General features: G+C 36.8%; 1 protein-coding gene across 3 annotated transcripts in view; it reads right to left on the reverse strand.

Moving 5' to 3' along the window:
- nhsl2 (NHS-like 2) overlaps nucleotides 1-26,653 on the reverse strand; it is a 228,856-nt gene that overhangs the window by 163,007 nt on the left and 39,196 nt on the right. The gene's annotated exons all lie outside the window — the stretch shown is intronic.

The following is a 26,653-nucleotide window of genomic DNA, read 5'->3' on the forward strand; positions in this document are numbered from 1 at the left end:
ACTCTAATGCACATAATCTGTGAGATCGTGAGTTTTTAGAAACCTTAAATCAGCACTTGCAAGAGTAGCTTGTTGAAATGTCTCTGCAGCAGCTCTATCTGACTTCAGAGTTTCTGCACCGACTGTTTGCTTCTGCAGAGAGATTTTTAACTTTGTCGGAGGAACCAGAAACACTTTCCTGAACTTACTGAGACAGGCAGATCTGACACTGCTCTCCTCTGGGATTCCTGGTTCAGCTCCGGTCTTTTCACACTGTTGTACAAACTAGACAAACGCTACCGTCGATGAGAAAGAAATTTTTGCAGCATTCGCGTAAAAGACAAGCCTGTGCGTTTGATGGGTGGATTGAAGATATCGTGTGTGTGCAGACTGTGCCTTCGAGTCAAGAAATGCAGAGTGGCACATTTATGTCACTACAGTGAAAATCAGGAGGGGAGATGATCTTAAACACACACATGAGCACGCATCAAGAAATACATGACAGTGTGTGCAGTTGGGTTCATTATATCAGAATGCCTTAGATATATTTCTACATTTGTTTACATGCTTCTATTGTTGATACACATTCAACACCCTGCTGTTTAATATCTACAAAATGTTCAAGACAGATGTCAAGGCGCCCAGCGACAACCAACACTGCAAAAAGAAACGACACAGAAACTAAATCTGCAGCATTTACCCATCAATAAACCTCTGCTTTCCGTGTTGCATAACAGTGTTTGAACTGAAACCTGATTTATTAAAGTTTATACATTAGATGCTCAAACACACACTGCAGCAAGATTGCAAGATAAAAATGTAATTGTGTAGCCTTCTGAATCTCTGAGTTGAATTTAATGAACCAATACGTATCACAAAAGACAGAAAAGACTCAAAAATCTAAGTGTTTTCTTTATTTCTGCACTTAACTAGCAAGCAGGTCAGTTTTCATAAGAGCCAACTAAGTAACTGTAGATAAAAATATGCTTATGCAGAACAAAACCATGTCAAAAAAGACATGACGCTTATTGCAGGTTTCGCTGCAAGAATGCTTGGTTTGAGAAAAATAAGAACAGTGTTGAATGCAGGAATTAGACAAGTGAAACTGACTCTGAAACGGAGGTAGAAGAGCATCTCAGCACTGTAAATGAGGCAAAGCAGCATCCCACAACAAACATAGCAGTGTTGCCTCAACACCAGAAAAGCCACAGAAAAGACAGTGATTTCAAAGACCCGAGAGTTGTCTCTCGTTGTTTGTCTGATCTGTAGCAAGGAAACACCAACCGCATATAATATCTGACAGATCATATGCTCCTCTCCGGAGATCGCTGAAGGTTGTACTCTTCACAGTGTTCACTATGCTTGGAATAAAAAGCTGCTTTGAGGAAAATTGCTGTGTCAAAATTCATAAGAGAGAAAAAAGTAAAGTGTTCATCAAATTGTGAACCACATAGAGAAATATGCATCAAAACTTTGCAAGAGAAGGAGTTACACACCACTAATGCATGCTTATAGCAAATCTACAGCACAGAAACCTTGGTAGTATGCTTTACAACCAAAACATATGACTGTTATGACTCCTATTGCTTTAAAAAACAAGAAAAGCACTCCGCAGTACTCCGCCAAGGCTGCTCAGTCGTATCATTTCTGATGGATGTAATTCTGAAAAATTTTGTGGCAGAAATCACATCACCAAAGAATGTGTCCACTTAATGCCTACGAACAAAATGACCTTGCGCTGAGCACAGGTGTGTGTTATGCATGTGGATGTTATGTACAGATACCGAATCCCGTGACCTAAATATGTAGTGGGCGGCGGGAATTGATGGGACTCAGAAACACCCCCACAATTTAATCAATTGCTCCTTGTATCATTTCCGACGGATAAGTCCCGATTAGTCCACAGCGGTGGATTTGTAATAGGATCAAAATCATGTGATCGTTAGCAGGCAGCTGACGTAGCCCTCACTTGTCATAGTTACAGTGCTGTCGTGCCGCTATCTCGTAATGATACAGAAATCTTTAACAAATCCATGGATCCAGACTATAAGCTGCATCACTGCCAAAATATAATCACTTGGTCCTTGTGTCATTTCTGACCTTCCCTGAAAATTTCATCCAAATCCATTTGTCCGTTTTTGAGTAATGTTGCGAACAGACTAACAGACAAACCATCACCGATCGTCACATTATTCCGCCAAGGCTCCTCCAGAGTAATAACTGTACAATTTTAAACTATGGAATTCTTGTGACCTTGTCATGCTTTAAGCTCCATATGTCAACAAAGGAGCTTCCTCTGACTGAAACTCCAACAGTCATGAGGCCCTAAACATCTTTATTTATGACCCTACTTATAGAACATACACATGTTCAACACTAAAGCAGTTGTCAACCTGAAAATACATTTTGTCTCTCTGGATAAACGTAAACATATCAGTCAGAGATAAATATAGATGATTTAAAGAGAAATCAATGGTAACCTGGGAGCTTGTAGCTGAGTTTGTCTTCACACATGACTAAGTTCAATAAATAATAGTAAACAATGGCTAACACTTAAATTTCTAGACCAGGGTTAGAGTTAGGGTCAAGTAAAAACAACCATTTTTAGGTTGAGCCCAAATGGAGCCAATCTGTTCAATCCAGACTTAAGTTCTACCCAACCCTACCCCAATCCTACAGCCTGATCTTCACCCCAACTGAAACAATTCCACAGCAAACCCAATCTAAACACCACCTAAACCCAATTTCAAGCCTGGATCCCCACCACACCTGATCTTAAACCCACCTTAAATCCATTTGACAAGATCCTGACTCGGGCACAATCCAAGCCCGGACTGCAGCCTGTCTCTACGCTTCATCACATAGCTTCAGCTGCCTTAATTCAACAAGCCTCGAACCATTTTAGTTGGCAGCTCAGAATATTAATTTGACAACTCATACAGTTATCAGGACGAGACTGAGAAACCCCCCTCGGTCATCTTTAAAGAGGACAGTTATGAATTTAGTAGTCGACATTGCTCCTCCACAGCTGGGTAACTTTTAAATAACAGTCTTGTCATGTTAAAAACCATCCTGCACAGTCAAAATAATAAAAAACTGTGATAACTGGGCAGCATTGAAAGACTATAAAAATGGTGAAATTAATGGAAGACATCTGTGAAATAATGATAAGTTGAGCTAATTAAATACGGTACAACGGTGTCATATTACAGCCACATATTGTAAATGAACGCAGGTACTTCGGTGGACATCGTGATTGTAAATGTACAAATTACTGTTTGATTTTTGATGTGTACATTATGTACAATTTAGCCTTGTTTACATATAACATAATACTTTTTGCTGTGATTTTATTGAATATTATTTTCAATTAACACAGCAGTTTTTAAAAAGCCACATTTTATCCTAAACATGTTTAATTCTTCTATCAAATAACAGGAAATATCTGTAAAATAACTTTTTTTTTCTTGAGTTTTATGATCAAACATTGTAAGAGAACATATTACCATTTGTAAAAATACAGATTATTTATAGCGTTGGCCTTTTCTATTTATCTATAATTTAATAAAACAAGGTAAAATTTAACAGCAAATTGTTGAAACTGTTATAAAACACCTTAATTTTTTCCACAATTTGTCTAAAAATCTACATCCTGCAACAGCTAAAGTTGCAAGTGGAGTCAGTAAACAGCATAAAAATGTAGATTCTTGTTGCTGTCCTACAAATTCAAAGATTAGCAGAAGAAGAAGAGGCTTTAATGGAAAAACAGATTCCTCCCCCTCCCACATACCTGAGAGCAGTTCAACTCGGGCGTGCTGAAGAAGAAAGGAAACTGCAAACAAACAAAGAAAACAGCTGGACAGAGAGAAAAGAGAGGGACGAACACTAATGTGGCGCCTTCAGACAGTGAAAGCTGAGCTGTGATGGACTGACTGTGTGTCCCTCTTCTTCTTCTGCATGAATAACTGAAGCCAGACTTTTTCTGCTCCCTGGAGGGATGAAGAAGTCTGGAGGAGGAGGAAGACGAGGATGTCCTCATTTTACTCTCATGTCGCTCCACCATCACCTCCTCTGAATCTCTCCCACTCTGTGTCACTATCCTTGCATCACTCCTCGGTGACATTACTAAATAAAAGCTTCCGTCATTCTGTCTCCTTCGTCTGACTCTCTCAAGTCAGAATAAATCACCGAAAATGTTCAACGGCATTTTAGAACATTTTATTCCCAACAGTGTTGCATCAAAGCAGCCCAGTTTCGCCCTTTTAACTTCCAAATTGGCAAAGTTTTAACCCTCTGAACCCCAAAACACGCCCAAGGCATCTTATCTTCTATGAAATCACCAAACTTACACCACATATCAGAGTTAGAAACTGTAAAATCAGAAATAATCGTCCAAATTTTTACTTTTAAATGGTCCGTGTATAATGTGGAGTCCGGAAAATTAACCAAATCGAAGCTTTAAATCATTACATTTCCTCAAAATTCCTTTATTCAATGTGACTCATTTAAAAGAATTATAAATAAACTGTTTGCGACAGATTCTGCGCTCACATGGCAAAAATGGCAGAACTCGGCTGAACTGCAGGCAGTGTTTACACAGAGTGGAGAGGAGAAAGTTGCGGAAACTAATTGACTTCTATAATTAAAATGGTAAGTTAAAATGGTAGTAGTAGCACCAAAATCACACCATTTATCAAAGCTGGAAACTGTCATGACAAAAAGACAGTTGTTAAACTAATCGTGTATGATGTGAAGTTCAGAAAATTAATCATATCCGAGCATAAAATCCTGATATTTCATCAAAGTCACTTTATTTAATGAGACTTACTTCTTGAAAATGTCAAAAACAAATTGTTTGCAACAGATTCTGAGCTCACATGGCAAAAATTGCAGAGCTCGGCTGAACTGCAGGCAGTGTTTACAACAACAGAGAAGAGAAAGGTGCAGAAACTAACTACTCTTTTTATTTTAATGGTTGATAAAGTTGTAGTAACACCAAAATTACATCATTTATCAAAACTGGAAACTGTCATAACAAAAAGACAGTCATTAAATTAATCGTGTGTGATGTGCAGTTCGGAAAATTAATCAAATCCTAGTGTAAAATCCTGATGTTTCATCAAAACCACTTAATTTAATGAGACTTATTCATTAAAAATGTCAAAACAGTCTGCAACAGATTCTGTGAAAAGAAAAATACACTCATGGCCTTTGACCAACACTCCCATGACAAAAATTGCAGAATTCGGCTAAACTGCAGGCAGCGTGTACACAGAGTGGAGAGGAGACTAAAAAGAAATACGGAAACAAGTTATAGAGACTGAGGGGAAAAAAGGCTTTTTGTACAACTATGATTAAAATGATTGTAACAGTAGTTGTGGTTAATTTCTTGGATCAAAGTTACTTTTCATTATGTGGAAGTAAAAAAATGACAGGTTGACTGGATTTATCCTCTAAAAAGAACCATAGTCATCTAAAGTTTGCAGCATTTCCAATCATGACGGTTGGCATAGATGAAATAACATCCTATCAATTAGTTGTTTTTTATTCTCTTTGTAGCTTCACTTCCACTTAGATTTTTACCTTCATCTCTTGCTGCTGCATTTCTCTCTTCTTTCCCTCAGTCTCTCTCCTTTTCTGTGTGACTCACTTCCACATAAAAAATGTCATTGCAGATCTATCATCATCTACAAGAAGTTAACTCATACCACCACACTCTCACTGTGATCTCTTCATTTCACCATTTCATCTTCCATGTTTCTACTTTGTCTCTTTCAAAAGCTAAATGAAGCAACTAATTATGCCGCTCACCATCACTGTAATTTCTAGAGGTTTAAGAGTACTTTTCGAGAACTTCAGTTGACCTAAAAGTTTTCTAATTACGTCTTAAATCGCTTTAATCACCCTGATCTTCTCCCTCAGCAATAGTGATGTTGATTTATACCAAAATTATCCTCTTAACACTAACCTTTCTCTGTGAAATTTTTGGCTAAAAACAAGACTTCATCTGAAAGGTTACAACTAATTTCTGTCAATATACTTGTGTAGCATCTGATACCACTTTCCTAAATAATGCAAACATGAAGCAAATTAAATTTGTTAATCTCAATTGTGTATGTATATGTTTGACAACTGAATAGCTCTGCATAAAAATTGTATTGTAGATTAGCTATAGTACCTGGTTGTTCCACCAGGTGGAGCTTCTTACTATTTAATACTGTAGAAACCAAAAGAGAGGGCACTCAGACAACAGGCAATTCATGTTGGCAAGCAGAGAGCATTTTGAGGGTTTAGCTAGCAACGGGCACCATGACAAAGACTTCTGTGGTGATTAATGACCCCCAACTAATTCACATTGTAGACAGAGTGTAATATGGGAACATAGCTAGTAATGGGCGCCATGACAAAGACTTCTGTGGTGATTAATGACCTCCAATTACTTCATATTGTAGGCAGAGGGCATTATAAGGGTTTAGCTAGCAACGGACACCATGACAATGACTTCTGGGGTGATTAGTGTCCTCCAAGTACAAGCAAGGAGCATTATGAGAGTTTAGTTCGTAAAGGGGCACAATGATAAAGACTTCTGTGGTGATTAATGATCTCTAACTAGTTCATATTGTAGGTAGACAGCATTGCGGGAACTTAGCTAGTAATAGGCACCAAAGACTTTTGACAAAGACTTTTGTGGTGATTAATGACCTCTGACTGGAGCTCATGAGGTTAAAGATTTAAACAATACAAATTTAACATGGAATTTTGTCCTTTTTGACAGATCGAAGTCATTTCCCAAGAAAATCTGCAGTGTCTAAATGTAGCGAGGAAGGCTTCAGCTAGCAAACAATTGATCCAAATAGTGCAAAAATTGTTTGCGAAACTGACATATGAAGCATTTTATATGAAATAAAATGCATTAAACAAGCTTAACTCTCTTTGAAATACTCCGTTAATGTCTACCTGTTGAGGCTAACAGCTTTATAGTTGTAAGGTCCAGATAGTTTGCAGGTGGACTGTATTGAGAGTATTGAGGGGGTTTAGCTAGTGGTGATTAATGGCTTCCAATTAGTTCATATTGTAGGCAGAGGGCATTGTGGGGGTTTAGCTAGCAATGGGCACCATGACAAAGATTTCTGTTGTGATTAATGACCTCCAGCTAGTTCATATTGCAGGCAGAGGGCATTCTGGGGGTTTAGCTAGTAAGGGGGCACCATGACCAAGACATCAGTGGTGCTTAATGACCTCCGACCACAGCTCACTGTATTTAAGACTAGCTTTGAGTGCTGAGGACAATTTTACAGTTTCACATCACCAAATAATGTGTCTTCTGATAAAAACGGTATAAACAAAGTTCCTTCTTTTACAACGTATGTGACAGAAGACGTAAACAAAAGAACCGACTTAGGTTCATGCCGATCAGTTATAAAAATGCCTAGATATGCCTCATTTGTATCTCACTAGGATGTTTAAAATGCAATACTAGATGTAAAATGTGTTCTTTCATGCATTGTAATACCTAAAAAATACATATGCTCATGTCGTGAGATGACATATCGAAGACATTTTTCACATGGACAATATAAAATGTGATCAAATCCTATGAACCTGTGTTTCATGTGGTTATTTTTCAAAATCTAATTTTTTCTCTAAAATTGTTAGCACCAATAAGGCCATATTTCAGAAATTTTGCAAGTATATTTACAACCGCAACTGGATTCTTTGCACGTAGAATGTCAAGAAATATAATGTGATTTCATCCACTCCTGAAAAATAATCGTTTTTTTGTCAGTGTTTTTGTTTTTGATTTTCTAATTTCCGCTCGGCCCCTCTGTCTCAGCCCTGCAGTTATTCCTCTCGCTCTGTCTTGCTGGTGAGCTCTCTCTGAACAGGGTCAAATGATACCCCACCTGGTTTAATAAGAAAATTAAACCGGCTCTCACTGTTTTTCTCCTGTCGCAGGAGCCATTTCCTGACAGTCCTGAGAGCGGATTAAGGAGGGAGGGCTGCTGGAAAACAGAAACAAGTTACTACAGGAGGAGAAGCTACTTATTGGATCTGCACCCTTTGGTGTTTTACAGACTTTCATGCATGCAAAAACACAAAAATGCCCTTCTTTTTCACCTCTGCACAAAGAAGCACGTGGAAAAGAAAAGCATCAACATATGGGAGTGACTAGTACAATTTTTCCCGCTTTTTAGTGCCCAATTCACCAACGAATTAGGGATTCAGGCACAGTTGCTGCCATCTATCCTCGTCTCAGTGAGACAAAAAGAAGCCTGGTCGTCCCTCCAACTGGAGAAAATAAGATCTGACATGTTTAACCAGAAACAGATGAGACTTAGAAGGAAAAAGGGGGCGGACAGGAGGGGAGATGCAAGTTAACAGGCCATTATAGCAGCTTCTGTATATATAGGTTTGGTTCAAACGTGGCCAGAGGCAAGGAAAAAACAGAGGGATGGAGGATGAGGGAGGCAGTTTGTTTTCCTCTCATCAGAAGAAGACAGAAAGTGAAGGGATGAGGAGGCGGCGGGGAGCAGAAGAAATCCAGCATCTCCTAAAAACAGACTTCACTTTACATGTGTGCAGCCTGAATACGGTTTCTGAATATGAGTAGGACTCCTCAGTAAAAATCCAGCTTCAATCAATGTTTATTTTGATTGCTGAAAAAACTGGAGAAGGCCTGCTAAAATTGTCCTCTCTTCATGCCAATTTATCCCAGCTCCCTCGTTTGGAATATTAAACTCACAGGGAGCCTTTTTGCATGAACTGAAAATATGCAACACAGTTTAAAAGTTATTCTGACACTGATAAAGAAAATGTATTTAATGAATGCTAGTTTAACTGAAGCTGATTTTTGGAGTCTTTGTGGTTGGTTTTTGTCTCTCTTAGCTGTTGAATTGCATCTTATTGTGGTGATTTTCCATCTTGTTTGGTCAGTTTAACCTCTTTCTAGCTGTTTACTGTCGTTGCAGCTATTTTGCATTTATTTTTGTTGACTTTGCATCTCCTTTTTAGTCTATCTGTAGGAGTTGTTTTGCATCTCTTGCAACCACTTTCCATCTAGCAGCGTTTTGTTTATGTTTTTGCACAAATAAAGTTGGTTTTATCTGTGTGTACACTGAACTGGCATCTACTGGTGTTCATTTGGTATCATTTTTTATTGAACCTTAAAACACATGCATGGGTTTGAAAGGCATCTTATCTCCAATGAAATCACCTAAATTACCACATTTATCAGAGTTAGAAACTGTATAAACAGAAATAATCATAAAAATTTTATCTTTCAAATAATCCATGTATAATGTGCAGTCCGGAAAATTAACAAAATCAAAGCTTAATATTATTATATTTCATTAAAATTCCTTTATTCAATGGGACTCACTCAAAAAATGTCAAATATAAACTTTTTGCAACAAATTCTGTAAAAAAAAATTAAAATCCATGAGCTCACATGGCAAAAATTGCAGAACTCGGCTGAACTGCAGGCAGTGTCAACACAGAGCGGAGAAGAGAAAAATGCAGGAACGAATTACTTGCTTTTACTTCTCCGACTAAAATGGTTGTGGCATCATCAAAATTGCACGATTGCATGTCTTTTTGGCAGTTTTGTGTCCCTTAGTGTCTCAGTGCTGTTGTGCATTCATTTGTAACAAGGATCTTACTGATTAAATGTTCACCGATTGATTTCCATTATCATTTAAGCGATTAAAAGTGTTTTAACTGATAAAGCAGAGGGTGACGGACATAAAAACTGTCGATTAGCTGCAGTACCTGGTTGTTCCACCAGGTGGAGCCTCTTATTGTTCAATCAGACTGAAGATTGCAGTCCATTTGCTGTGTTTGATACTGACGTGAACAGAAGAGTTTTGTTGGAGTTTCAATAGTGAGGAGCCAGATTATCTAAAAATATAAGGCTGACTTATTTCTGGTAGGATGCGCCACCAAGTTTCATGTTCAACACTTGAAGCTTTGAGTGCAAACATATCAGAATTGGCCATTTTTTAATATGTTTGGACCACTCAGACCAAGCAGGACATCAAGTCAATAGAGAAATGCTATCAGAATAGGAAGTGTTAAATAAAATAGTATGGTTTAGGTATAATTATTGTCAGATAATAAACCTAAATTGCAGCTAGAGTGGCCTAACTAGTTAATTTGGAGACTTTTCTTGACTGCATCCCATTTATTTTTCCTCTAGATTTTATTTAGTGCATCAAAACTTGGCCAAAATGAACAGGGAACATACACACCAGATGAAACATGAAGTCAGGAATACAGTGAGGCTTGTTGAAAGTTTAGAGGACTAATATTGTTCTCCTCTGGTTGGACACAGTTACCGTACTCGACAAGTGTAATTCGGTAATGTCAGTGAAACCCAACAGTCTCGAGGCCTGAATTCAACAGAGAATCACGTTTTTTTCTATTATTATTATTATTATTATTTGGCATAAAGCAGATTTGGTTTCATTTTAGTTTGTCTCTCTGTACTCTCATTTTCAATAACCTTTTCATAATTTTCTTCTATTACTAAACTTTTTTCTGATTGTCATCTGTTCGCCACTGAATTTGCCATCCTCATCATCAGTCCCTAAGGATTTTCAGGGTATGTTTTTGTTATTTTTAATCACTGTGGCTCATTTATTTTCTGCAATATGAAGTCCTGCACCTCTATGGAAACATGACAACCTTGAATTTATAGGGAGCTAGAATTTTTAGTTTTGAAAAAAAATCTGGTGCAAATGGTTTATTTTTTGCTTTTTTTCATATGAGAGTGTGAAGCTTTTCCTGACAGCCCTGTACATCTCATATGATTAGCTCAAGCGATGTCTAAAAGTTGAAATTCCAATAATTATTTTAGTTTTTACAGCTTCTGGCTCTGGTAAATTGTGTGATTTTGACATTTTAAAAAAAATACATGCCTCTAGCAGATTTTGCAGTTGAGCTGGTTAAATCTCTATCATTGCTGTCCCACTCTGAGCTCTCATAAGTGTATTCCACATCTTCTATTTTATTCTATTTTGTGTTTTTATTTGACTTCATGGTTTCCTCTCCTGCTGCGAGCCTCTCATAATTCCCCCTTCCTCTCTCTCTTTAAGCCCCAGCCCCACTGCCTCCTTCATCGTTATCCCCTTCTCCCCGTAAACACTTTAGCTGCCTGGAGGACACACACAATCACACACAAGAAGCTGCACATAAACACACATATATCGTCGAGTCACAGCCCACAGACACACACACACACACACACTACAGGCATGTTTTTAATACACTTTTTTCTGACTCTGAGAGTGTGTTGGGGCCTTCCAAAGCTCCATCCTGCAGCAGATAATGAAGCCACACTGTAATCCCTAAAAAGGAGTGGAAAGAAGGGAGGAAGGGACCAGCTCCTCTCTTTCTGTTTCTATCAGACTCTCAGATCGCTTCAAGTTTGAAATCTAAAGGCCGAATATGAACCAAAGAGCACTATTTTTTTGTTACTGCTGCAGAAAGAAAGCAGGAGCTGAAGTGAAAGTTCCAGTTTCACTCTCCAGTGAGTCAGGGAGAAAATTGAACCTCTCGCCCTGATGCTGCATTCAAGAAGGCAATCATCAAGTCATTTCCTCGAGCCGAGAGACGGAGGGAGGCTCAGCCAGACCCAGTTTGGCTGAGAAAAGCCAGACGCTGCTGAATTATCTGCAGTCGGTGCCCATCAATGGCTGAAATCAGATTGAGCGAGCGGCTCATCCAGCTCGCCGAGGGAGCTTTGTATCAAGCTGCGTTCAACAGGTGGCGGAGCGTTCATCCCATTCAACGCTACACACAACTCTTTGGTTTTGAAGCCGTTTAAAGGGAAAGATGTAATTTCTGTGGGAAAAAAAAACATCTCTGGCTTCATGGTAATTGAAGGGCGCCATTCAGTGGAGAGATTGAGACACTGGTGCATCGGTTATGCAAATGTTCTGATGACATAATGCAAAAATATTCGAGAAACCCCAATAAATGCAGCTGATTTAATGATATGCTTTTAAAAGGTTGCATCTGTTGCTTTATGAACAGCTAAACGACTACACAGGTAGTTGTGTTATTTCTGTGCCATCCTTTCTTATCTACACCAATCAGCCACAACATTAAAACCACAGACAGATGCAGTTTAGAATTGTTAAATGCAACGTTCTGCTGGGAAACCATGTGTCATGGCATTCATGTGGATGATATTTTATCATAAAGCAACAAGCCATAGGTGTAGATTTCATTATGCATGAATTCTGTGTTTCTTTTACATAAATATAGTCGTTTCCACCATAAACAGATGCAGAAGAGGCGCAAACTGGTGTATTAAAATTCAACAGAATGCAGGACTAACTGCTCGAGGAACACGACCAAGAGTCACAACAGAATCATTCCTGAATCAGAATCAGCTGCAACAAAATTTTACCTTCAGACTCTGAATATTTTCAGAGTTACAGACCATTTTCAGGGCTGAAAAACACATTTGAGTTCTGGTAAAAACTGCAACCAGATCAGTTTGACATTCACTCCATGAGCCACAATTTAAACACTAGATTTGTTCTTAGGCAGCACATTTTTTCTCTATAATTTGCACCAATATTAGAAAGTTTTACCTTCATATTATGAATATTTTTAGCGTTACGGGTCCTTGAAGTATATAGAGGTGGGTCCAGATTTATCACTTTTTAATTGTCTTTTTCCATCATTTCTGAGCCTCAGAATTTCATCAGTACAGCAGATAGACACATGGCCATTTAGGAGGAAAAACACAATTGAGTTCTGGTAAAATCTGCAACCAGATCAGTTTTACATCCAGTCCAGGCGTCACACAGCTAAACACTAAACCTGCTTTTTGTTCACCTTCTCTATAACCATCTCTGAGCATCAGTATTATGGGATGTATCATAGTTTGAACAGTAAAATTGCAGCAGTGTAATGTCTACGACAGAATCATAGAAACAAGCCCCGGATGTGTTTCTGTTTTCTGATAATCCACCAGAGAAAACTTTGAAAAGCGCATTCTGGGTAAATGTTCAAGGCTCATATCAGCATGTGTGATAGTTGGTTGGTCAAAACAAGTTCTAGACAATGAAAGGATCATTCTTACACACATTTGACACCAGGATCATCTAATAGACATGATTTATTGTGTCTGGTTTAGAGTCCTTTTGGACTATTTTGGGGTCACTTCAGAGAATGTTGTCTTTTCAGACAAGAACTGGGCCATTTTGGACAAATTTGGTTGAGGGAAAATTTAAAATAATTTTCCAACATGTACATTTTATTGAAGACTCCTCTTTACTTGAGTCATTTAAAAAAAAAAAAACTTTTTGATCACTTTGGATACATTTTTAGTAATTTTGGACAGATTTGCGGTTACTCTGGACAAAGGTTTAGTCAGTTTGAACAGGTTTTGAGTAATTTTGGACAAACCTGGAGAGAAAAGTTTTTGTTTTTTTAGACAGTGAATTCTGGGTAAACTTTCAAGGCTCACGTCAGCATGTGTGATAGGTGGTTGGTCAGAACAAGTTAGAGATGATGAAAGGAGCATATGAAATTTGACATTTTAACCTACAATTGATACAGGATCATTTTCTAGACACGATTCACTTTAAAATAGGTACATTTTAATGATTGTTCGATGATTTTTTTTGCGAGAGTCTAAGATTGATTCACTGTTGCAATACATATCTAATGTAAATAAAGCAACATCACAATATTATGGCAATCAGTCAGTGATCAATAATCCACAATAGAATTAAAACACCTTGATTACATGTCTGTTACTGTAGAAATTGACTATATTTTAAGATAAACAGTGATAAAGGGGCTTCCATCAGTTTTGAACAGTTGAAAGAAAGTAGTTTACTTTGCATTGCTTCACAGATCATATTGGATGCTTCAATTTATTCAAAACTAACTCACAACCACAAACTGTTCTGAGCAAAATGGACAAATTTGTCCAGCAAAGCTCACCATCCAAGACATCTTTAGAGCAATTCAACATCTATTAATTACGGTTTCTCCATAACCTTGAGTTACTTTTTTTCTCCTAAATATCTGCAGTAATACTTAAACTGGGACTTGAACTTGCAGCTGTGACTGTGCTCCTGCTTTTGGTCTGAAAACTTCTTCATTGAACTGAAACATTTTGGCTGAGCGTGGCAAACCGAAAAAAAAGACTTTAAAATATGTATCACACACTGAGCCGAGAGCTGCCTTCAAAGCACAAAGCGGGGGGTGAGGAAGACAGCAAGGGAGTGATGATGATGATGTGCAACATATTCTGACTCACACCAACAAACACTCTGTGGCAGGTTCACCATTATGACTGAACTCTACTGCCCCCTAGTGGCCACCAGCAGGACCTAAAACCTCCTTGGAACGAAACACTCCTGTTTTATTAGACTGAATAATTTCATTTTTTTGAGATTTAGTGGGTTAATTTTGAGCTGAGAGTTGAACTAAAATAAATTTTAATGGCAAAGAACATCAAATTTGATTTGACAGAACATGAGAATGGTGTGAGAAAAGAAGTGACTCAGCAAGACTAAATAAGGCATTAAAAGTAATTTATATAAGAGAAATAATGAAACCTATTCAAAATGCATTATTCTAGAATGAAAGAAAGACAGAAATATTTTAAAAATGTGAAATATTTGTATTTAAAAGCTCTTCTCTAGTATTTAAATCTGCTAAAGGAACCTTTAGGTGAGATTCTTAATCACATTTCCCATTTTCAATATCAAGAATAAACTTTCTGTTTTACTTTTAAGCCAAAATACACAAGAATTTCATTTTGCCAGCACACCAGATGTGCATTTCAGTGACTAAGCATCTGCTAATTAGGATTATGTGATAGAATTCACAGCAGCTACTAAATGTGATGTCAAAACAGTACATCTCAAAAAACATTTACCAGTTGGTGCAGCAAACTTTTTATCAAACTCCGACTAACAAAATAACACAAATGCTCCAAATGAAGGCACACTGCAGAGCACACCTGTCTCAATGAATATGCAAATTGAAGTTTTGTCTTCCAGAATATAATTTAAGAAGCCTCTGAATTCAGAGCTGTTTGAAACAGTCAAAAAAAAAAAAAAAAAAAAAAAAAAAAAAAAAAAAGTTTCTTGGACTTTAAATACAGCCTACAACCTGAAATCCCTAATTTCACTGTTTGTTCATGTGCAAATACTCTACAAACGTAACTTAGTTTAGATATCGTACAGGCTAAGATGTAGGGCGTTCACTTTGTTTTTCAAATCAGATAAACTGTGAATTATTCCTATTTTTGTTATATACAGGCATGTTAAATTAAAAAGACACAAAAATATGCTTAAATAACTTAACCTTACATGTACTATAGTTTCATTTTGTATGTTTTTCTGCTGTTTTTGTGAGTATAAATAGTTAAACAAGACCATTTTTATAACCTTAAACTTGTATTGAGGAAACATTTGCATGTTCCTGTTCAATTTTGTAGGGTCTAAACCTCAATCTTTATTTTAGACAAAGTCATTACATTACAAACAGTAGCACAGCATCTTAATTTATTATTTAAACTTGTTGAGTAAATCTGTGACATTCTTATTTCCCTACTAGGGAGGACTTTGACTCAGTGTCTGTTGTCTTAAATGTGCTAAATAACAGTGACTTGGGTTTATTAGTGTCATTTATTCTGGTATTTTAGGCTTCTGGTAGTTAGATCATTCTCCACAGCACTCTGTAAGCACTGGAGAATAGTCTGACTGCACACTATTATAATTCTACTGTTAGCAGTAGTGGTGGTGGTGGTGGTGGGTGGTTCTCTAGTTTATTTTAATTTCTTTAAACCAACTCTAATCGTCTTGGGCAGTTCTAAGCCCGGGATGCAGTGATGGTGCCCCTGAACTGGATCGTTACATCACCCAGTGTTTCCTCTAGGACTTTTTTCAGCAGCGGCGGCAGGTTCTCCGGAGAGCCGTGACGCGTAAACAAATGGTACTTGACTGCAGATTTTACTTATACAATCTATTTATTGAATGGCCACTTGAATATAGCTTTTTAAAGGCTGAATGCAAAAATAAATAAATATATTTGAACAAGCTCATCTGAAAATGCAGTCACCAGTTACATCATGGTGTGTAGATATTAGCTTAATGCTATCAATTAGTTTACTCACATTAGCGACACTGAGTTGGCACCGAGCCCAATTAAATGAGGCTACCGATATGCTACGTAACGTTAGCTGGACATCAATATTTTGCAAATGTCGATTTAACTTGTAAAATCCATTATGAGTTATCTTAAGCTAATAACTCACTGCCCTATTTTCCAAGACGACACTCCTCTGACTCTCTGACCTGGTGCGTCATTGCTTGACATGACGTCACGTTCAAGGCCGCGCTCTCACGGGTAATTAACATCGTATTAACCCGATGTATCAAAGAGTAGATACTGAGCAGGATAGTTATCTGTAGCTTACTTTGGTACTCGCGAGTACCCGACAGTGCAGAACCTGCTGTGAAGATGGAGACATGCGGCGGTGGTGTATTTACGACAATAACAAAAAAAAAAAAGAAATTTGAAGGAGCGGCGGCTAGGATTTAGGAATGGTGGGCCGCTGCTGCTGAATGAATGTAGAGGAAACACTGCATAACCAATAGGAAAACAAGCCCGTTTGACCTCAAAAATACTATTTACAGATTATTACAACCATTCAGAGAAAGAACCAAGCATGTCTTTCTCATTGCACAACCCGTGTCTTCTTCAAAACCTGCCATTTATAGTGTATAAGTTGGATTTTGCCAAGTGAAATACATGGTCAATAGCAGGTTTATGCCCATATTCTACATCCAGTGAGTCAGACAAGGCTCCCGACAGCTTTATACTTTAAATTATGAGTTAAATTTAAAGCCGAGTTTGTTTTAAGAAAGATGCAAATCATGTAGACAACGGAAAACCAAAGTTACTGCACAGGAAGGCAGCAAAAACGAATTAAAATCAATCAGAAATTCCCAATTGTAACTCAATATATCAGCAAAACTTTTAAGAAAAGATGCTTTTAGCAACACTAAACTTTGTCATAGAGTTCTTTTCACTTCTGTGGAAGATACATGAACTTTTCTATATAATAGAATTTATATTATTGGTATTTATGTCTCATTCACTTCAGGTCAAATGATGTTTTGTGCTTCATGTCCAGTCTTCTTGATCTTGTTTGTTTCTGCTGGGTTTCCTTGAGACGTGAAGTCTAAATGCACTAACAGATCCATTAGATTTGAACATTTGAGCTTCAAAAACACAACTTTCAAAGCCATTATTTCATTCAAAAGTGAAACCACTAGATGCCCAATCTGGACTGGGATCGGACTATGGATAAAAGCTCATTTCCTGGATGACTTGCTGAAGGATCCAACCACAGAAGCCAACGAAACCTGCACTAACACACAGTACAGTGCAGCATTGTAAAGTCAGCCACACCACTCTGCTTGTACATTCATGAGCTGTGCCAAAAATACTTCATAAAGTCCCACTTTTTAACAAAACATACATTTTAAATCCCATGCTTTAAGGACATTAATGATTTATGGGGAAAATGTGGGGTTTTATAATAAGTCTTTAAAAAGAAAAGGGCTCCGTAGGCACGCAAACAGTGACAAGATGGAAGTGGAAGTCCAGATACATGTTTTTCACATTATGGTGATTATTATGGATGTTTTCTTCGTCATACTAGATTGTTTTTCTCATAAGCATCATTGGTAAACGTTAGAAAAACAAAAAACAGTGAGGGGGGGAAATAGTGACGGATAAAAAGGAGCAGCTAGAAAGAAGAAAACTGGTGAAAAAAAAGGTCGGACAATAAATAAATTAGAGCTTTAGAGTGAGATCAAGTGAAAGGGGAAAACTCTAAAATACACAGGAAGGTTTGAAAGGCACATTATGTTGAAAAAAAATGCCATAATTTCATATCGGTTCAAGAAACTGTAAAAACAGAAAAAATCTATGAATTACCAATCATACCGACCTCTTACTAATTATGAGAGAGATGCACTTTTTTGGGAAAAAATAATCAAATCTAAGCATTTTTGTGTGATTAATAATCAAGGAAAGTCAAGTGTTGTTTGATTCGTGGTCATATAACTCTTTCTGTTTCCACAGAGACGCAGAACTTTTATTGCAGTGAAAAATGAGCCCACATTGAACAAAAATGTGTTACATCCTGATATGAGCACTGAGGAGCTGTCTGTAAATGCCAACCAAGCTTTAATAGAAAAAAAAAACAAAAAAACACAGTAAATATATTAAGTGGACATCAATCAAAGTTGTTCTTTTTCAAAACAGATTCCAATTCCTCAATTTAGGAATCCTAAATCAACAACAGGGCTTTTATTCTGCATCCAGAGGTTTAGAAAATAAGACAAAAAATTACATTAATGTCATTAACAATGAAAAGACAATCATTTTTCACATATTACATACATTTAGCCGTATTTCAATTGCAGTGGAAATGCTATGCTACCATGCAAAAGGTGATATATTTCCGATTTTTTGGCATAATATTGCTTCAAATAACAGTAACGCTTTTTTATTATTCAAACGCTCCATAACAAGTTGCTTTTTTCCCTCAAAATAAAAGAGTTTATGCTAAAATACATGAATTTTTTGCTATGGTCTCAAAAATTGCAGAATTTGTATGGTTTTGTTACCATCTAGCTAATTTTTGCTGCCATGAAATCCCTAATATCAACAAAGAAACTGTATTTACTGCTGTGTCACATCTGACCAACTTAATTAAACCCAAACTGCAATTATTATTTTAATGTCTAAGTGGAACTGCCTCAACTAAACCTCAGCAATTCTAAATCAATCTGACGATAAAAGGCGTTTTTGGACGACAGATAAAAGAGATAACTTGATGGAGAGAAGAGAATGGTGACAGAATGAGACAAGGAGAGACAGATATTGTGGCTGACAAATGGAAAAACAAAACAATTACAGAGAAGAGGCAGAGCTGAGAGAAGAAGAGGAGGGAAAAAAGTGAGTGGAGCGCTGCACCGCTTTGGTTTCATTTTTCCGGGTGCTGAGCCAACTTTGTAGAAAGAGTTGTAAAGCAAAATCCCCCCGAGGCTCAGTAGCTTTCTACGACTTGCTGGTTTTTAAAAAAGCGTTGCCAGGCAAAAGTCATTAGGCTCAGCCAATCATGAAGCTGGATTTTGGCTGGATTTAGTCCCAGTAAATTAAAAAACCAAATTGCCAGAGACTGTAATCAACTTAAAAACATACAGATATTGTTGTTATATTTTAATGCTGATCTATGATTTTAAATCACAGAGCTGCTATTGTTGTGGATTTATGCTCCATTTAAGTCTACCTCTCATCTATTATCTTAAACTTAATTTGCACGTATATTTTGCAGGAAACAGCACATTTATACTGACCGAACAGAATACAATCTCTTCACTGTCAACACTTTTTATTTCCCGACAATATCCAATTGTGCAAGCAAAAAAAAAACAAACAAAGAATGCAAAATTACACAACACTTAGAGCCACATTTTTCCTCACTGTGGTCTCATTTTTCACTGCAATATAAAGTCCTGTACCGCTATGGACACAGAACAAGAACTCAGTTATAATGCCACAAATTGTAAATACAGAGAAGAAGAAAGTTCAATTTCTGTGATTATTTATTTTACATTTAAAACATTTTATCAAATGTCCACAGGTGTTGGCAACGCAAACTAATGCCAATTCTACTTAAACATCTTTGTCTCCTATCTATCCACTATCTTGTGTATTGTATGTTTACAGACAAAGCTTAAAGTTACGCATGATTAGTTCGAGGATTGTCAGACAGTTGAATATGCCACAATTCTTCCAGTTTCCACAGTTTTTTGCTGTGATAAATCCTAGAATTTGGGCATTTTTTAGAAGATAAGTCATTCATGGCTTCTCGGTTGGCCAAGAAATGCAGATTAGTTTGTTTTTTTACAGAATCAGGTTACTGTAAACGGTTTATTTTTGATAAATTCTTAAATGAAACATGCAGAATAAAGAGATTTTTGATTTAATACACAGATTTTTAGCTCAGATTTGATCATTTAGTACCCCAAAAACAAAAGTTACACATGATTGGTTTGAGCGCCATTGGAAAGTTGAATACTGTATGCCAAAATTCTTCGAGTTTTCACAGTTTTTTGCTGTAATAGATGCTGTAATTCTGCTATTTTTTTTAGAAGAAAAGTCATTCATGGCTTCTCTGTTGGCTGAGAAATTCAGAATTTTTAGTTTTTTTTTTGCAGAATCTGGTTAATGTAAATGGTATATTTGTGGCAAATTTCTGAATGACAAATGCAGTATAGAGATGAAATATTTGATGAAACATAACATTTTTAGCTTACTATTTGCTTAATAGCTTATTGTTATTGTTTTGACAGTTTTTTGCTATGATAAATGCTGTAATTTTTGCTTTTTCTTAAAAAATAAGATCAATTTCAAACCTATACCAGCGAGGTTTGGGGTTCACAGGGTTTAACTAAAGCTAATCCTAAAAACACAGGAGTGTCTGCCTCACCATCCACCCTGACCTCCTCCCTGTGGGCTCAGCCTGAGGACGTCACTCTTCGTGCACCGTCAGCGAACTCAAACATCTACATGAGGTTATTTCTAGACACTTTTGACCCGACTCTGAGCTGAACATCTCACGGGCCAATTTCCAGGGTTACAGAGTTCTCTAAACATAAAGACGTCCTCTCTCTGGTCCGCGGGAGATACACTTTAAACCATTTGCATGTGAAATAGACTGGCGCTCAGATCAAAAAACGAGACACACAAACACAGTCAGAGCGAGCGTGGAGACAGCAGCAGCCCTGTGAACGGAGAAACATGTGAGGCTGATTACAGAATATTTACTGCTGGAGTCTGTCTAGACAGAGAGAGAGAGAGGTGTGATGGAGGGAAGGAAGGAGTAAACAGGAAACGAAAAGATGGTATAGTCGAGAAAGAGTAAGAGGAAGGTAAGGAAAATGAAAGGAGGGAATAAAGAAGGTATAAAAGACCGTAAATAGGTGATGAGCAGGAGAGAAAAGTATCCGAAGAAGACGAAACAAAGGGAGGAAAGTATCTGTAGGACTATAAGTCAGAAATCAGAGGAAGGAATGGGATCAACACAAGACCCCAAAACAAAGCTCAGCACTGCATTTTTACTCTGACGAGGAAATGCAACACAAAGTATCACAGCAAACTTTCAACAACTTTGTTTAAGTCCTGATACAAAGTCAGAAGTTTGGAAAGGACAGAGATTAAAACCATATTTTAGCATGAACGTGGTACTTTCCAATGCCTGAATATCACCAAATTTACCCAAATTGCAATTTAGATGGAGCTACGTCGCTTTCAAGACTTATTAGCTGCTGCAAAATAGTTGTATACACGCTATATTTCTAAAAGGCAGGTGTTCAAAGTGGCTCTAATCCAGATTTCCATTTTAAAATGACAAAATGAAATGAGCTTGTCGAGTTTTCCACCTGCCAGCAGGCAGCTGTTTACAGCAATAAAAAGCTCTGATACGCTACCTGACCAGCATCAGTGTGTTGACACAGCGGTCAGCAGCTAAAGAGCAACACATTTCTAATATTTCCCTCAGGAGTGTGAATATTTGACTTCATGTAAGCTGTAAATATTCAACAACAACCTTGAATTTATCATTTAGGAGCATCTGATAAACTACTGTGACACTTTGAACCTGTAATTAGACACAAAACAACTGAAGGATCAGGTCCTTTGTTATCACAATAGATAATAGATGAGCAAATCAGTTGGAAATCACATATCAAACATATACAAAAGTAAACTTTCAAGAAGTATTTCAGTTTTAAACAAAGCAAAAAGTGTTCTTGACCAAATATCACTACACATCCTATATTGTTCCATTGTCTTACCATATTTCAATTATTGTGTAGAGATCTGGGATAATAATTACAGGAGTTCAATCTACTCAATAACTATTCTTCAATACGGGTTCTTGACAATGTCGGCTATCGGGAGCATATTCACTCTTCATGCAGTCAAAATTAGCTAAATTTACAGATATAGTGAAATTCCTGTACAAAGTTAAAAATAACATTTAGCCACAAAATATACAGAGATTATTTAGGGATCAAGAAGGGGGATATCAATTAAGAGGAAAATACAACTTTAAAATTAACTAAATCCATACAAACAGAAAGAGAACCCCACAAATCATGGTCACAATAATAAAAGAACAGCTTATTTTTGGTGTAAAAAGCACAAAACCAAAAGAGTCTCTCGTGAAAGCCTAGTATCTTGTTGAACTATCCATCAACCCCGATCTCCTCTTGAGCAGGTTTTGTGGCTTTAACTACCTCCCCCTTGACTAATCAATTAGTTGATTAATCAACAACTATTTTGAGAATCATTTATTGGATAAAACGTAAAAACCTCTGACTCCAGCTTTGTAAATGTGAATATTTCTTAGTCTCATGACCATAAACTAAATATCTTTGAGTTGTTCCATGTTACCTTTGGGATCAGCATTTTTCATCATTTTCTAAAGTTTAACAGACCAAACTAAATGATTAAAACAGAAAATAATTGATATTAAAATGTTACTATATTCCAATCATATATTCTGCAGCCACTAGAGGGCGCTGTAACAATGACAAGTAACTGATTCTTTAAGGTACTTTTAAGCGCATTTTTAAAAACTTTTGAATCTCACTTGAAGTCTTTTTAAACTTTTTTTAAAAAGCTAGCAAGCTTAATGAGATATGGAAACATCTTTTTTAATATTTAACTTACTAATCAGCTGTTTTTGCTTCTTTCAATGCGTTACGACAACATGAAAGTAAAACTAAAACATGCCAACATTAAAAACAAAATTTTCTCGCATAGATGGTCAAAGTTTTGCTTGTTTTTTCTTCTTCTGTTTTTTTTTTTTGTCATTGCAAATGCATAACATCGCCTACAGCGCCATCTTCTGTTGACACAATGCAACTTAGCTTCTTGGTCCAAAGCAGTTTTCTTTTTCTCGAGCAACACTTCAAAGTTTGGTTGAAAATTATATAGAAACACAGCTTAAGAGCCTTAATAAGCTGCTTCTATGAACATTTATGGTTTTATGTCGTTACAAAAATCATGAAACGCTTTCTTTGTGACTTTCACTTCACCTGCTCCAAAGCTTTTCCTTTGAGACACTCGACACCAAACTGACACACACGACTGAACAGCCATACGGTTAAACCTTCAACGACCTTCAGCCGAAATGCTGGAGGAAAAAAAACTGCAACGTCAGACGGAGAATATAAACAACAGACAAGTGTGTCATTGTCGGCCCGGCCGGTAGTTTTAGTCTCAAACACACAGGAGGTAACTTCCAGACAGGCAGCATTCCCCAAACCTGTTCCATGAGCCATGAATTATGCAGAAACATCGTCATTGTTTTGACAGTTAACACAGGAAGCGGCAGATTTTCTGCACACGCACATAAACAATAACCATACACAGTTTTCACACTTGAAACCTACGCCCAAAGCAGCCAATATGCACAGAGGGGTTTTTAATAGAGAGACTGATGAATGATGCAGTCCTTCACAGAGGGCATTTTCATCCTCCCTCTCTGTAATTCATCCTCTTCTCTTCGTTCACCTTCATTTAAATCCTCTCTTCTTTCAGTTTTCACACTGTTTTTCCTCCTCTTTTTGTTATCTCAAAATCTTGTTCATGCATTTTCATCTTTCTTAGTCTTCTGCTTCGTTTATTTCACTCTTTTATTCCCGTTTACTCGCCTGTTCCTCGTCTTCTTGTGCTCCTGAAAGTCCAGTTCTGTAAACATGTCGAGCTCCATCTGCAAAGAATGTGGATCTCCTAAACTGTGTCAAAACAGCGATTCTTCAACTTGAATTTCATTCTGGCTTTGAGGAGGAAGCTGCAAGGAGCCAAATCTACAAATTGCTGCTCACACATGTTCCAAAAAGCACGGCAATAACATGCTTCATGACCCACAACAGTCCCAGAATATACTGACTGCCTCACATGCTCTTTAAATCACTTTATATTCATTTTATAATCATGTAGGATTTAAGCTTCCTCACTGTTAAACATTCAAATCTACTTAAATACAGATCAAAACTTGTGTCATTCTCAGAACTTTTGGCCAGTAGGCGATAAACTTAGCTTAGCATAAAGATTGGAGACAGTTTTAAACAGCAAGCCTTGCACTGTGCAAATTTGTTTGGTTTTTTTTTTAAGTCCACCAGCAGCTCTAAAGCTCAATAATTAACATATCTATATCTGATTTGTTTAATTTGTTCTCATAAAAAAAATGCAAAACAAGTTGTGTCCTTCAGGGAGTCGTAACCAGAAACAGACTTGCTAGCTGTTACAATATGTTTGCGTAGTGTTGTCTTTGAATTATATTCCTATACAATCAAACGGCATTTAGAGGGAAACTTATTTTCTCTTGGAGGTTACATCAGTTTGTGTCAACTTATGTTTAACGTTTATTTTAATACTTTAATGCCTTATAGTCGTCTACTGACTGTGTAACTGATGAGGTGGTTGCTCTGGTAACTCAGAAAATGGAGGAGAAGCTTAAAAGATGTTTTTCACCCCAAAATGTGATATTTTCCAAGTAGTTTGTTCTCTCAATGTACATAAAGCAGTGAGTGAAAACAAAAACTGAACGTCTTGTTGCAGACTCGACTCCATTTCCTAACACAGACTTTGACTCTTTCAGACTAAGTTTCAGGGAGACAAATGCACAGTTTTCAATGCAGTTTAGCTGGAATATAACTTTTGTGAGACAGGTTTGATGCATGTTTGGTTTATAAAATGATCCTTGGTTTTATTTCAGACAGCAGTGAAAGCTCCGCTGCTCTTATCACGTCAGAAATGCAACTTACGTGGACGCTACCGCATAACTTGAGAAAAAAAAAGAGCTATTTGACTACCACTACTTGCAAACATACAGTATGACACCTAAAGATTTTATAATAACTGCCGTACAAAGTGTGGATGTAATTCTCACCAGAGGGTAAAGAAACAGTCATTAAAACCACAACAGACATCTGACAAGAACAACACAGATTTTATCTGCTTCTTCTGAGTCCGACAGACAAATGTATTCATGTGCAGCTGCCCGGGGTGAACAGGAGGCCGGTGGAAAACACTTTGAAATGAAACCAAATCTGCTGAATCAAGGGAAAGCCAGCTGAGGGAAACACTTTAATTAACGCAAAGCCAGTTTCTCCCAGACTGAAGACGAGACTATCTGGGCCAGCAGCTGCCTGCAGAAGGCAGCTCCAGAAGTTGACTGTTTCAGGCCCAAACCAGCTGGGAATACGAACAACGCCTCAGAAACGGTCATCTAGATGTAAGTCAGGCATTTAAAGAAACATATCTTCAGAGAATCAAAGGTTTCCTGAATAACAAAGAATTGTTCTTTTCAAAAATATGAAATCTGTTAACCTGCTGTACGTAGCTGATTTAACTACAGAAAAACAGATTAGTATAGTATAGTATAGTATAGTTTTTATATTGTTTGTAATTTGTGAAAACATGGAAAATCTTTAAAAAACAAAAAATACAATAAAAAATATATTTTGCCATTTTTCTGTTATAAATATGCATAATTTAAATACTTAATTACTTATTTTCAAATAGCAGAACATATCTGTATAATAATAATTACATTTTTTAGCAGATTTCAATACAATAAAGCTTTAATTTTACAGTCAGACAGTATAATAGAATTAATTAATATTTATAAAAATATAGATTTTTTATGTGGACATTATGTACGGTTTTAAATTTTTTGTTTTCTCTTTTTAATTATTTTGCTTCCTGTAATTTTATTAGATATTATCTGAACAGTGAATATTTGTCAAAAATAATAAATTAAAATTAAATTTTTATCAAAATTTACAACAAAAAAAATATTGTGCCATTTTTCTATTAGAAATATGCTTCAGCAATAGAATGAATTATAATTTATAAAAAATACAGATCCACTTTTTTACCCTGCTTCTTGTTTGTTTTTTTTACACCGTTAACATGTAAATTGACACTTCACACTTCCTGTGATTTTACTAGTTGTTATGCTTAATTTATCAAAGCAGGGATAATCTGTAAAGTTAGAGTAAAATTACAGAAACGGTCATCTAGATGTAACTGAGGCATTTAAAGACGGACATCTTCAGAAAATCAAACGTTTCCTCCTGGAAACTTGTCCTTTTAGGAGTAACGAAGAATTCTTCTTTTCAAAAATATAAAATCTGCAAACCTGCTGTACATAGAGCTAAAAGAAATATGTTTTTTCAAACTCAGCTACACTCGAATTCTTAATTCTACGTAAAGATTGCAATAACTCAACATTTCCTGCATGTTATCTCACATGTTGACATTAATCGCTCGATTTATCAATAACCAGGAACACAGTTTGTGTTCGAGTCCAAACAATGAGCTACTCTCTTGAACCATAACAAGAAAAAAGCCTAAGTACCAACTTTACATCACCATTTCCAATTATGTCATAGTGGCAAAAGTAAATGTAATAAAGCAGCATTTATGAATGGCATCAGAGTCAGTGGGAGGATGTTGGGGTGGATGGTGGGCTTGCAAAACACTCCACTTTCACACTAGAGACCCTGGTTTTACATCCAGACTCCTGTTGATGGTCAAATTTAAA

Source organism: Amphiprion ocellaris, chromosome 23 (genome assembly GCF_022539595.1).
Source record: "Amphiprion ocellaris isolate individual 3 ecotype Okinawa chromosome 23, ASM2253959v1, whole genome shotgun sequence".
NCBI classification, from domain to species: Eukaryota; Metazoa; Chordata; class Actinopteri; family Pomacentridae; genus Amphiprion; species Amphiprion ocellaris.